Here is a 12,028-nt window from a genome sequence, read left to right as displayed (position 1 = left end):
GGCCCTTCCCCTGTGCTAACGGGCAGGCGCTCCTGCTGCGGACGCGGGCAACGCGCGTCCTCCTGGGGCGGCTCCGAAGGCTTCTCCTGTAGCCTTCCCTAGGCTGCCATTATGATTGCCCTGTCATATGTGCCCTGACAGTCATTTTAAATGGTTAGTTCTCTTCGTTCCAAATAGAACAGAAGCCTGTCTTACTTCTAAGTCTCCTTCTACGGCCACGGCGGGCGTATGTACACACGTGCATCAGAGAGGTCCCGAAGAAGCGTCCGTTGCAGCCCCACCGCGCGCAGCATGAGAACCCAGACAGGTGCATGCGCTCCTTCTCTTTTTAGAGTCTCTGGGTCTCACAAAAGCAGTTCATGAAAATCAAGCCAAAAATAAAAACAGCTCATTAAATCTGGTCCAGTCAGCATTTGGAAGCCTTTAATTCCTCTTGCAAAAGGTTGTTAGACCCTCAATCTTATTTACAGAAACATACAGTAAAGAACACACTAAGTGTGCTTGGAAAGTCAGGGGGGTAGACAGGAGAGTTCAGAAAACAGATGTGCACGTAGGTTAGGAAAAATCATAAAGAAATAATAAGACTTTAAGATTTATCAACAGAGAAATGCAGTTCATTTTAGCAGAGATCTGGCACAACTAATGAAAATGGATTATTCAGTACTTTAGGAAGAGGGAGGGGAATGTTGCGGCCAGCACTTCAAAACACACCACCAAACTTTCAAGACATTAGCATGCTGGCTGCTGAATGTGATATTTATACAGTGGGCATTGAAGGGAAGATCAAATTGCCTTTTTATGTAAGAAATTGGATAAAGAACAGGAATCGAGTAAATCCAAAGTGTAATTTTCTCATGAACATGAATTGATGGGACCCGCTCAGGTCAAAGATAATATGTGTCATTATACAGCTGAGGCAGGAATCTGACATTTCTTTGGCCCTGGTATAAAATTTAAAGTGACATGCTTTTATTTTCCACTGGGACAGCTGTTAACAATGCTCCGATGAGAACTGGCCCCAGCTGGCACGTTAAAAGGAAATACAGGGGGATAATGACAGAGACTAGCGTACCGCTGGCCAACCAGGAATCAAATTAGGGGTAAGGAAAAGCTTTGTTTATATTTCTTTTGCTTTTAAACCTTTCCAGAGATTTGATTATATACCATTAGCATGGATATGTATGGATTAGAGACCCCAGGAGCTACAATAGCACATTTAGCTTCAAGAGATGTCCTCACTCTGTGTGTGTGTGTGTGCACGTGCGTGTGTGTCTGCATCTGTGCGCACTCAGATCTTCCCGAAAGTGCAAAAACAGGAAGGGTGGATACTTACCAACGTGCTCCATCTTCAGCTGGAACAACCTTCTTCAGGACCGAAAGCAATGCCATTCTAAATCCACTTTGACCTACTTCCCTGCGGGGGCAACGTCGTCGCCTTTCCAGTGTGAGTCAGGTACCGAAGACCCAAGTAGCCGCCCCAAGGTCGTAGGCTCTCAGTCAACAATCGTGCAGCTGAAAATGGCTGATGTACTGCTTGAGGACGTCTGGGGACTGTCACTTACCGTGCTGAATCCCCTGTAGTCTCTAGCGCATGTTTGTCACATCTTATTTGGGAGTGAGAATGGTGAGATACTGGGGGAAAGTGATGCAGAGGGCACTGGAGGGGGAAACAGGACCCGCTATTCGGCATTGGCTTACTTCCCAGCACGTACCAGTGAGCTCCGTCTACTCCCATTCAACCAACAAGGAAACAGAGACAGAGGGTTCCATTCCCAAGGTCACACAGCCGGACACAACAGCTCCATCCTCTGAACGCAGCGCTGTCCAAGGCCAAAGGAGGTGCTTTTCCTGCCACACTGCACTATTTGTGGTCTAATAAACGTAAGGGAATCAAGCTTCCCCTGAGTGTGAGAGCGGAGCAGCCCTTGGACAGTTGAAGAAGCATTTTTGGTTGTTTGATGACAAATGCAATTTTCCGACCGACAGAAAGAGTTCTGGGACACCTCCCCTGCAGGGAGGGCTCACGTCGGTGACTGCCACGCTTGGTTGGGGACTGCGTTCACGGCACAGTTATGCCCACCGCCGAGTCAGCTGCCTCGTCATAAACGAGGAAGTGAGGCTCCAAGCACTTTGCCTTCCGTTGCCATCTGACAGATTTCAGTGTCCCCATGCGGTCTGTTCAGCAAGGGACGGCTTCCGGGCACACACCGCTGGGCAGCTCCACGGGACGGCCAGAGTTCTCATCTGTGCACAGAAGTCGCCGAAGTTCCCTGACTTCACTCATCAGAGCATCGAGGCCCCTTTGCAAATTGGGAAAGTAACTCTTGATTGATGGAGTACTTATAAATATTTCTAAAACGTCTTTTCTTTGTCTGGGGAACATATGCTGCAGAATGCAGTCATTATCACTGCTTAGAAGGGCCATTTCTTAGCCTCGTCGAGTTGGTGGAAAACCAGGGGCTGCTCAGGGCACCGGGGTTCCCAGGACAGACGCCCACTGGGTGGCGTCCCCCAGGCTGCTCGTCATTTTCCAAAGAAGACTTCGCATCATTCATTCTCCCTTTGTGTGGAGCCACTACCTACATGGTTTTCCTGGTGACACCTGTTTCGTCCTTTCTCCTCACATCAGACAATGAAGCCATGTGAAAACCGGTCCGCATTAGGCTCCTTCTCCACTTCCCTGTCCTTCAGATCAAAAACTCCTCCCTTCTTCCATTTCCCGCCCGCAGCGCTGTCCCAGACTCCGACGACTCTGGCCTCTGGCTTCTGCACCGTCTCTGGATCCATTTGTATTTTTCTTGCTCCACACCATCCACGTTAAAGCGGAGTCCAAATGTGGTCCGAACGGCACCAAGACGTCACCAGCTGTGACCTAGAAATGACCTTGATCTGAGCGTAAAACACTGCTTGTGGCAAAAGGGCCAAAGTCCTTTTCACCTGTGCCTTTTCCTGGAGCCTCACGCTGGGCTGTGTTTCATTACAGACTTCCTGGCATTTTTCTCATAAGTCCTTAGGTCACAGATGATTACTTCCTATAAAAAGTAAGTTTTAAAATTAAAAGCAGCCATTATAAATACTGTCTGTTGAGTTTCACCTTTAAGAAAATGAGTCATTATCTCAACTAAGAAAAAGAATTTTCCAGAAATAGGCTTTGCTTTCCAGGATATCTTGTCCTGTTTACTTGGGAAAGAACAATCCTGGAATCTGATAGCAGGCAACAAAAAAATCTCTTTTGGAAGTTTTGGTTATTCTACCCGCAAGATAACCCTTTTTTTCTCTTGTCCTGTCAACTGCACACCCTGTGAATCTGCATGGCTGTGACAGTCTGACCGCCAGCTTAAGGAACTAAGAGGCATTTAGATGCAGCAATTCCCTGTTTTCCTCCACATGAGCCTCTTTGTGGCACACGCTCCTGTCTTGGTCCCTTAGTGACTGGGCGTCACGCGTCGCCCGCGCTCTCCGAGGCTTCTTACAGGCACGCCTGCAGCCCGTTTCTTACTCTCAGCCGACAGTCGCTGGTTAGCTCCTGACAACAGACCATCCGCTCACCCTCCACGTTCTCTTCCCTGGACACGCGCGCGCGCCTCCCCTCTGCCCTTGAGTCTGTCCAAGGCAACGAGTGAAACTAAGAGCCTTCCTCTGGGGCTTCGGCTGCGCTCCCTGCTGAGGAGGGGCGGTGATGGACGGCGTGGTGGCGAAAACGCCTCCCCGGGCAGTGACGTGGCCGGGAGCAGAGCGGAGGGCCGTCACGGCGAAGGACGGTTCGCCAGGATCCGATGGAGCCGGAGTTCACCTCTGCCGCGCCACTCCTCAGCTCAACGTCACTGCTTCCATGTTCAAAAGATATTTGTATTCTTTTAGGAAACAATTGACCAGGTTTCCACACTACAATGCCTCAGGTGGGTACTTTCCATCATGGAAACGTTCTTACCCAGTTACTGACTACGTAACAGCCCACTTGGCAAAAAAAAAAAAAGCCGGTAAAACCTGGCAGGCATCACATTCAATTTAACAGTTGCCTTCCACACGATGATGAATTTTCGTCATTGAAGCTGAGTAAGGAGGAAAGTATTTTAGGCAGGAACACTTTGTAAGTAGCCGGTTTTAAAATTATTTTGACAGTTGCTAACTTTTTTGTGCATTATTGTTTCCCGAGTAACGGGTAATTTGAGTAAGGGAGATGATTATGGAAAAAGAAAACAGTAAATTTGAAAAGACCCGCCCTGCAAACCTTGCTTTCTAGGGTCTTAGCACCTCCAGACTGAGACCCAAGGGAGGACGCCGTCGGGCCACCGTGGTGAATGTTCGGCTTGAAGAGCTGCTCCAGCAGCAGCGAAATAGGTCCTCGAGGCAGGCTTGCTCTGCGTCCATCTTTTGCTTTTATTTTGGGGAACAAGCAAGACATAGACTAAGAGGCATTGGATAACTCAGTGCCCACGAGAGGTTATATTAGAAGAGACATTAGCTCTAACTAGACCAGCGGTGGTGGTTTAGTTCTCTCATAATCAACATGTAGTGGGTTGAATTGTGTCCCCTTGAAGCACGTGTTCAGGTCCGAACCCGCAGCACCTGTGAACGTGACCTTCCTCAGAAACGGGAGTCTTTGCAGAGGTCATCGAGCTAAGACGAGGTTATGCTGGCAATGGGTGGGCCCTAGTCTGATGTGACTGGGGTCCTTACAGGAGAAGGAAGGGTGAGATTTGGAGACCGAGACACAGAGGGAGTCAGACCATGTGACACGGACGTAGAGCTGGCTGGGACCCAGCTGCAAGCCGAGGCTGCTGACGTGCATGGCGGCTAATGCTGTTGAGTGGGACTTCCATAAGAAACAGACCATCAGTGTGGTCTCAGAAAGGCTCCTCAGAAAATGTACATCAGACTTAAAAGGGAACCTGGTGACTTTATGCTTAAGAAATGTGGCAAAGGGCTCGAGGTGACACCCCTACTGGAGGAAGGGGTGATGTGGCACATGTCTTCACCTGTCACCTGGGGAGGGCTGCGGGTTACTCAGGTCCCACCGGTGAGGTGTGCCCGGGGGCCATGGAGGAATGTCCGATGGAGCCAACGAGGGTCGTTCTGGGGAATGAAAGACCTATTCCCCTTAAACGTTTCAAGGTCAACAAAGGGGGAGAAGACTAAAGAACTCTTCCAGATCGAAGGGGATGAAACCGCAGCACCACTAAATGCAGGCTGTGGTTCTGGGTCCAGAGCCAGAAAAGTCAAAAGGCATGTCGCTGGGAATCTGGTGACGCTGAAGTGGGAGGTGCGGACTGGGAGGAAGGCTGGTACCAAAGTTGATTTCCCGATTCGGAGGTTTATCTGTTGGTGATGTATAATTGTGTCCTTGTTTGTTTCTGAAATACAGACTAGAATTTTGCATAAGTTGCTAGGGCAACTGTTAAAAAATCAATCTATTCTATAGTATATCTTCTTTACTGTCATGTCTGCAGCCTGCTCACAGCGAGAGGCGGTTGATCGTGGTGAGAGAGAGTGTGTGGTGGGGGGACGGGCAGGGCAATGAGAGAGTGAGCGGGTGACAGAACAAAAGTGGTAAAATGCTAACAATTGAGGGATTTGGGAATGTGAATCAAGGGAACCTGGAAGTCCTTGGTACCCATTTAAAATTTATCTGTAAGTTTTGAATTACTTCATGAGAAAATGTGGGCACGGAGACTACAATTAATTTCTTCAGAAGTGGATGGTAAGTCAGCTGAAGTTCTGGACTTAACAATCATTTCAACTGACTGGAAATTTTCCACTTCACCAAAGCCAGATGCTTTTTTATGAGGCCTTTTTTGAAAAAAACATCTTCAGGAAACAGGAAATATCAAAAGAGGAATTAAGTAAACAAAAGCAAGTGAAAAAATAACACTACTAAATAAGAATGCGCTTTGTCACATAGCCCTGCTTACGAGCTGGCATCGCATTATTTTCAGCGAGGGTTCATCTGTGTTACAGGGACGGCATTCCTCTGTAATACATTAAAGCTGAATTTCTGAGAACTGTTATTCAAGGTAATCAAGTCAAGGTGAGGTGAACAGGTTTTGAGAGAGCAGACTAACATCACGCGGGGTGAAGGACGTGCTGATGGCTACACCACATACTGAGGAAAGGGAATTCTGAAACGCATGCAACAACGTAAAATGCTCCAGGTGTCATTAAGTGGTCGAATGGATGTTCTCGACGTATCTACTCAGAAACTCGTGTGGATCACTCACACCCTGTGATGAAGGGCAAAGCCGAGCCTCCAAACTCATGAGCGCACGTCGGCCGACTTACAGTTCCAGCCAACACGGGGGTCAGAGAGGGACTCACGACCCCGCAATGTCCAAGAGAAAATCGAAAATCACCCATCATGCCAAGAGCCAGGAAAATGACAACTTGAATGGGAAAAGGCAGTCAAGTGACACACAAGTGACAGGACGGAGCAGATGTTAGGATTATCTGAGCACGATTGCAAAGCAGCCTCCCCAAAATGCTTTAACAAGAGAATATGAGTTCTCATGAAATAAGTGAAAAAATAGAAAATCTCAGCAGAAACATCATTAAAAAAAGAAGCAAATGGAAATTATACAGTTGGAAAGAAGAGTACATGGAATGAAAATCGTGGTGAGTGGAATTAATAGCAGAGTGGAGTTGACAGAGGACAGAATCAGTGAGCTTGAGGACAGGGCAACAGGATTCACCCAATTTGAACAACAGAGAAAAATAGACTGGAAAGAAAAAAAAGAAGAACAGTGTCTTTTTTGGCTCTAGGGGATGATAACCAAGAAGCTGCCATTCGTGTCACCAGGGTCCTAGAACGAGACACAAAGAAAGCAAGTGAAACTGAAAAAAAATATTTTAAAAAATGGCTGAAAAAAAATCCCTAAATTTAACAGAAACGAACAGACAAAAACATAAATCTGTGATTCAAGAAGCTGAGTAAAACCCAAACAGGGTAAACTCGAAGAAAGCAATGGCCATGACACATCATAATTAAACTTCTAAAAACTAAAAACAAAGACAAGAATTGACAATGGCCAGAAAGAAATGATGCGTAACTGATGGCGAAGACCAATTAGAATGACGGCGGATTTCTCATCTGAAACCGCGGAGGCCGGAAGAAAGGGCCACGACATCTTTCAAGTTCTGAGATAAAAGGACTGTGAGACGTGAATTCTCCATCTGGTGAAAATGTCCTTCATGAATGAAGGAGAAATACAGACACTTTCAGACAAGGAAAACTGCTAGAAATATCACTAAAAACCTACCCTGAAAGAATATGAAAGGAATGTCTCTATGGAGAAAAGACATAAAAGAAGAAAGCTTGGACCTTGAGAAAGAAAGAACGAACATTGGAATGGCTAAAAATACAAGCAAGATAATAAACTACCCTTCTCGAAAGTTTCCCAAATCATATTTGATGGTTGAAACACACATTGTACCGCCATGTGGTGTGGTGCTCAGTGCACATATACGTGTGGGGGAAGCACTCATGACAATTACATTGAAACCACGGAGAGGTAAAGGGACGTGCGTGACAGGGAGGGTCTACCCTCCACACGAAGCAGGCGGCGTTAGCGATGTGCATGCACTGTAATGCCAAGAGCGCTCAGCACACTTTACAAAGCCATCTCGGGAACTCCGTAAATAAATCAGGGCGGAATCTAAAGCTTTCCCGTTTCTGAGCTCTTAAACGGTTTTCATTCAAATAAGTTATTAAGAAAAAGTGAATGTGTTTGACGTACAGAAAACTAGGAAAACAAAGAAGTATGGCGGGGGGGCAGGCGAGAGCCAGGGACAGAGGGACAGAGACCAGGACAGGGGTAGGGGGAGGGGAAGAGGCTGATTTTGTGTTCTCAATGCAGAGATGAGAAGCAGAACTGGGATTGTAAAGACATCCACAAAAGCACCAAAGAGATAACAGGCCTGTTTTCTGAAGCAGACGTATAAGTTACTGAGGCCAATGTCAAAAAAATAAATAAATCCACTTTAGGGCTTACCTCCTTTAAATGAAGGCAGTTCTTCTGCCTCTTCAGAGTCTTTCACGTGTCACCTCCTTCCTTCACACCCATTTGTTTACCGAATGCTGTTGTCCTGCCTCGACTGTTGTTCTTTCCTGATGAAGTGGTGTCCATAACTGGGAGCTCATGCGCAGTGGTGGCCTATTCCTTGCGACCTGAAACGAGATCAGTGATTTTGTTTTCGAAGCTTGTCACTAGGGCTTTAGAAGTAGGACATTCATTGAACCAAAACCAAACTCCCCGCAGGATGACTGATATCGCGTGTTTCCTTTGTGTCATTTTGGTAATTATTTAATTTTCTAGGAACTTGTCCATTTGACCCAAAATAATCAAATTAATTGGCAAAATGTTGTTAATAATATAGTTTTGTTATTTTTTTAAATGTCTGCAGGACCTGTGCTGCTGGCGTTTTCTATTTAGATTCTGGTTTTCCATTTCATTAGTAGGTGCTATTATTTTATTTTCTTTTTTCTGCATATTTGGGCTTAATTTGCTATTACCTTTTTACTTACACTAAATAGATGTTTATTGCATTAATTTTTTCATGCTTTTCATGAACTTTATAAGCATGGCTTTGACTGTATCCTGAAAATTTTTATATATAGTTTTACAATCATTGAGATCAAAATAGTATTCTAATTATTATGATGATTTATTTTCTTCATTGGTTTTCTTTATAAAATATTTTATTAAAATTTACACAGAAGATTTTTTATCTTATTGTTGATTTCTAGATTGATTACATTATGATTTGAGACTATAGTTCATATGATTTCAATCTTCTGACATTTGTTGAGCTGCAGGTTGAATTTAGATAAATATTCCATTTGCTTTGCAGTTGGACAGAATATACACTTTGGTTTTCCAGGGCCGTGTTCTGGATGTGCAAAATGAGGTTAGATCTAAATGTTTAGTAACACATTTAGTAACACATTTTTCAAATGCTCTGCATCCTAAGATTTTCTGTTTTGCTTAGTATGTCAGCTGCGGAGACAGGTGTGCTCATATCGCTAGTCCTGAGGGCAAATATAATTGGTTTCAAGCTGTAAGGTTTTGTTTCATGCATTTGGAGAATAAGTAACGTGGCGCATTAAAACGCGGGCTTATTAACGGGGACCGCGGTGCAATGAATAACATGTCTGACATGGATCAGAAGATTCTAGATTCTTGTAAACCATCTCTCCTCAATCTGAAGAATCCTTGTTTAGATCCCAGTCTACTTTGTTGATACACTCATACCAGCTTTCTTGAGAGTAAGTTTGGTTTGCAGATTATTTTCTGCCCCCCCCCCTTTTTTAAATTTCTTGCCCTTTACTTGCAATCATCCTGAGTCTTAATATTTCTAAATGTGCTTCAGGTTAACAGTGTATCATCGGATCTTGCGATTTTTTTCTCCCTTTAGAATGACAATTTTGACTTACTGTGGAGGAATTTAGCCCATTTTCTTTTGGTAAAAGAAAACATTCAACCAAGCACAGATTTCAAAAAAAATATTTGCAGGCAGTACGGAAACTTTCCGTACCCCACACTCCGTCTCCCCGTCATTAGCGGCTTGTCGGGTTGGGACCTAAGTTAACAACTAAGGAACTGATACTGATGCATTATTAACCAAAGTCCCTACTTTAGTCACAGACTTACTTAGTTTTTAACCAATATGCTTTCTTTTCTGCTCCGGGATTCCTTACATTTAGTGGTTACGTCGCAGGATCACCTTGGCTTTTTTAAGTTCGCAGACTTTCACTGTTTCTAGTGGCCTTCTCGGTTTTCAGGTGCTCCCATCGAGTATCTTGTTGGCGTTCCTCGGGTGGCGTTTGTCAGATGTCTTTCTCGCCATTGAACTGGGGCCACACATTTTTGGTAGGAGGACGAGGGCGAGGGGTCAGCGCCATTTCATCACGTCATTTCGAGGGCGCACGCTGTCTGCCCCACTTACCAGCTTTGCTGCTGGTCCCATCGCCTGGCTGCAGCAGTGTTCTCCGTGTTTCCTATTGCACAGTTACTCTTTGCCCCTGTTTCCGCACCTCATTCTTTGGAAAGAAGCCACTCCACATCGTCCCCACTTACGGAGCGGGCAGCGCGCTCCGCTGCTGTGGGGCGGAGCAGCCGCATGAGACGTTCAGACCTCCTGCGAGTGGGACGCTTGTCTCCTCACCCGCCGTTTACGTACTATTTACCCGGCCTCCTGATTCGAGTGTCAGTCTCACCCAGAAGCACCCTCACACCAACACCCAGAAAAATGTCTGCGCGTATCTGGGCTCCCTGTGTCCCAGTCAGTTTGACTCATACAATGAATCATCACAACATATACTATTACGTTTTCTGGAAAAATGCGCGCTTACGTGCAAAAGCCTATGCTCAGGTGCGCGGCGGGCGTCCGGGCTCTGCTCTTGACCGCAGGCTGCTGCCGGGACGCCGACGAGCGCCAGACCGACTTTGATACGCTCGTGCTTACCAAGGTTTTTTTAAACAATTTTATTTATTAAAAAAAAAAATGTTTTTCCTTCCAGTTGTATTGAGATAGAATTGACATACAGCGCTGTGTGCTCTTGTTTGAACGGGGAGGGGAGAGTTAGAGTGTATTTGCTTATTTATCTTTTAAGTGGAGGCGCTGGGGATTGAACCCAGGACCTTGTGCTTGCGAGGAAGCACTCACCACTGAGCTCCACCCTCCCCCCGTTACTTACCCAGTTTCAATCTTCACCAAATACAACACTTGACTCATTCTTTCTGGCAAGCGTAGATGTAAGGGGATTACATGCGAAACTAGTCAGTGTCCAGGACAGTTGGAATACAGTGAAGAAGATACAGGGGCTGCCTACGGTGAAAGACGCTTTGCACTGACCACCAGCTCTGCTGGAAGTCCTCTCTGCTCCCTCGTCTCCTGCAGTGGAACCGTTTTCACCGCTGGGGGCAGGGCCAGGCTGGTCCATGCCTGGTGACAACGCCCTCCTCACATCCTGCGTGGTGGGCACGTCCCCCTGCTGGGCTGTGACCGAAGGCAAGAGGAGAGAGGAGGGCTGTCCTTTCTACTGAGCCACCTCGACGGATGGCATCGCTGAACACCAGAGCCCGGGGCGCCCAGAACCTCGGCACAATGCAGAAGACGCGTGTCCTGCACGATCGCGCGCTGAAGCCCCGTGCGGGCTAAGAGGGGACTTCGCGGAGAGCAGGCTCGCAGGGACATGGTGCACACTCTGAGAACAGAGGCCAGGATTTTGTTTTGTTTTTCACTTAATCACCACCATCTGCTACAGCAGCTCGAACACTTCAGTTGCCATTTGTCTTCGTGATTCATGATAAAAGGTCCAAGACATGAAAGACTGCTCAGAGTTGCCTTCCTTTCCTGCACCCCAGCATTTAGAATAATGCCGTCAGCGTGAAGCCATGGAAAGGGATGTCACGTTAACCATATAAAACACATTTATTTCCTTCAAGCCATTCAAAGGAGTATTTGATGGGGAAACTGAATGAGCAAAAGGTTGAAAACAATTGAGATGCCTCAGAATTCTAAATTCAGTCCTGTACACGACTATTACTCAGCACACGTCTTCGCTTCGCTTCTGCAGCCTCCACGAGCAGCTCTTGTAAGAGGCAGTTATTATCTGGTGACAGGACACATACGTACATATGTGTGTGTATCCATTTTAATTATCAGGCTAATTTTTTAAAAGATAGGTTTTCATTTTCTGCTTGGTTACAATTCAACTGTCAGTCATTTGGTGAACGCATTTACGCTCAGTACCGTGTCTGGGTGCTTAGTTTTACGTTGAATGGGCCGAGGGCGGTCCAGGCGGCTGGTATTTGTTTATTCTGAGCAGTCTCTCATGTTTCTTTGCAGAACCCTGACTGAAACACAGAAAGCGTTTTACAGCACGGGGGGTGGGGGGTGACCTGGTTTGTGACTTTTGCTTATTTTCATAGGATTAATACTCTCCTGATGGACTGTGTAAAGCTATCAATTTGACACAGTTGCCCTGAAGTCATGGGTGTTTGACAGTGACGTTCACGATCAGGTGCGAGGT

The sequence above is a fragment of the Camelus bactrianus genome, chromosome 35 (genome assembly GCF_048773025.1).
Source record: "Camelus bactrianus isolate YW-2024 breed Bactrian camel chromosome 35, ASM4877302v1, whole genome shotgun sequence".
NCBI classification, from domain to species: Eukaryota; Metazoa; Chordata; class Mammalia; order Artiodactyla; family Camelidae; genus Camelus; species Camelus bactrianus.
The sequence above is the reverse complement of the archived record's forward strand: the minus strand, read 5'-3'. Positions refer to the sequence as shown.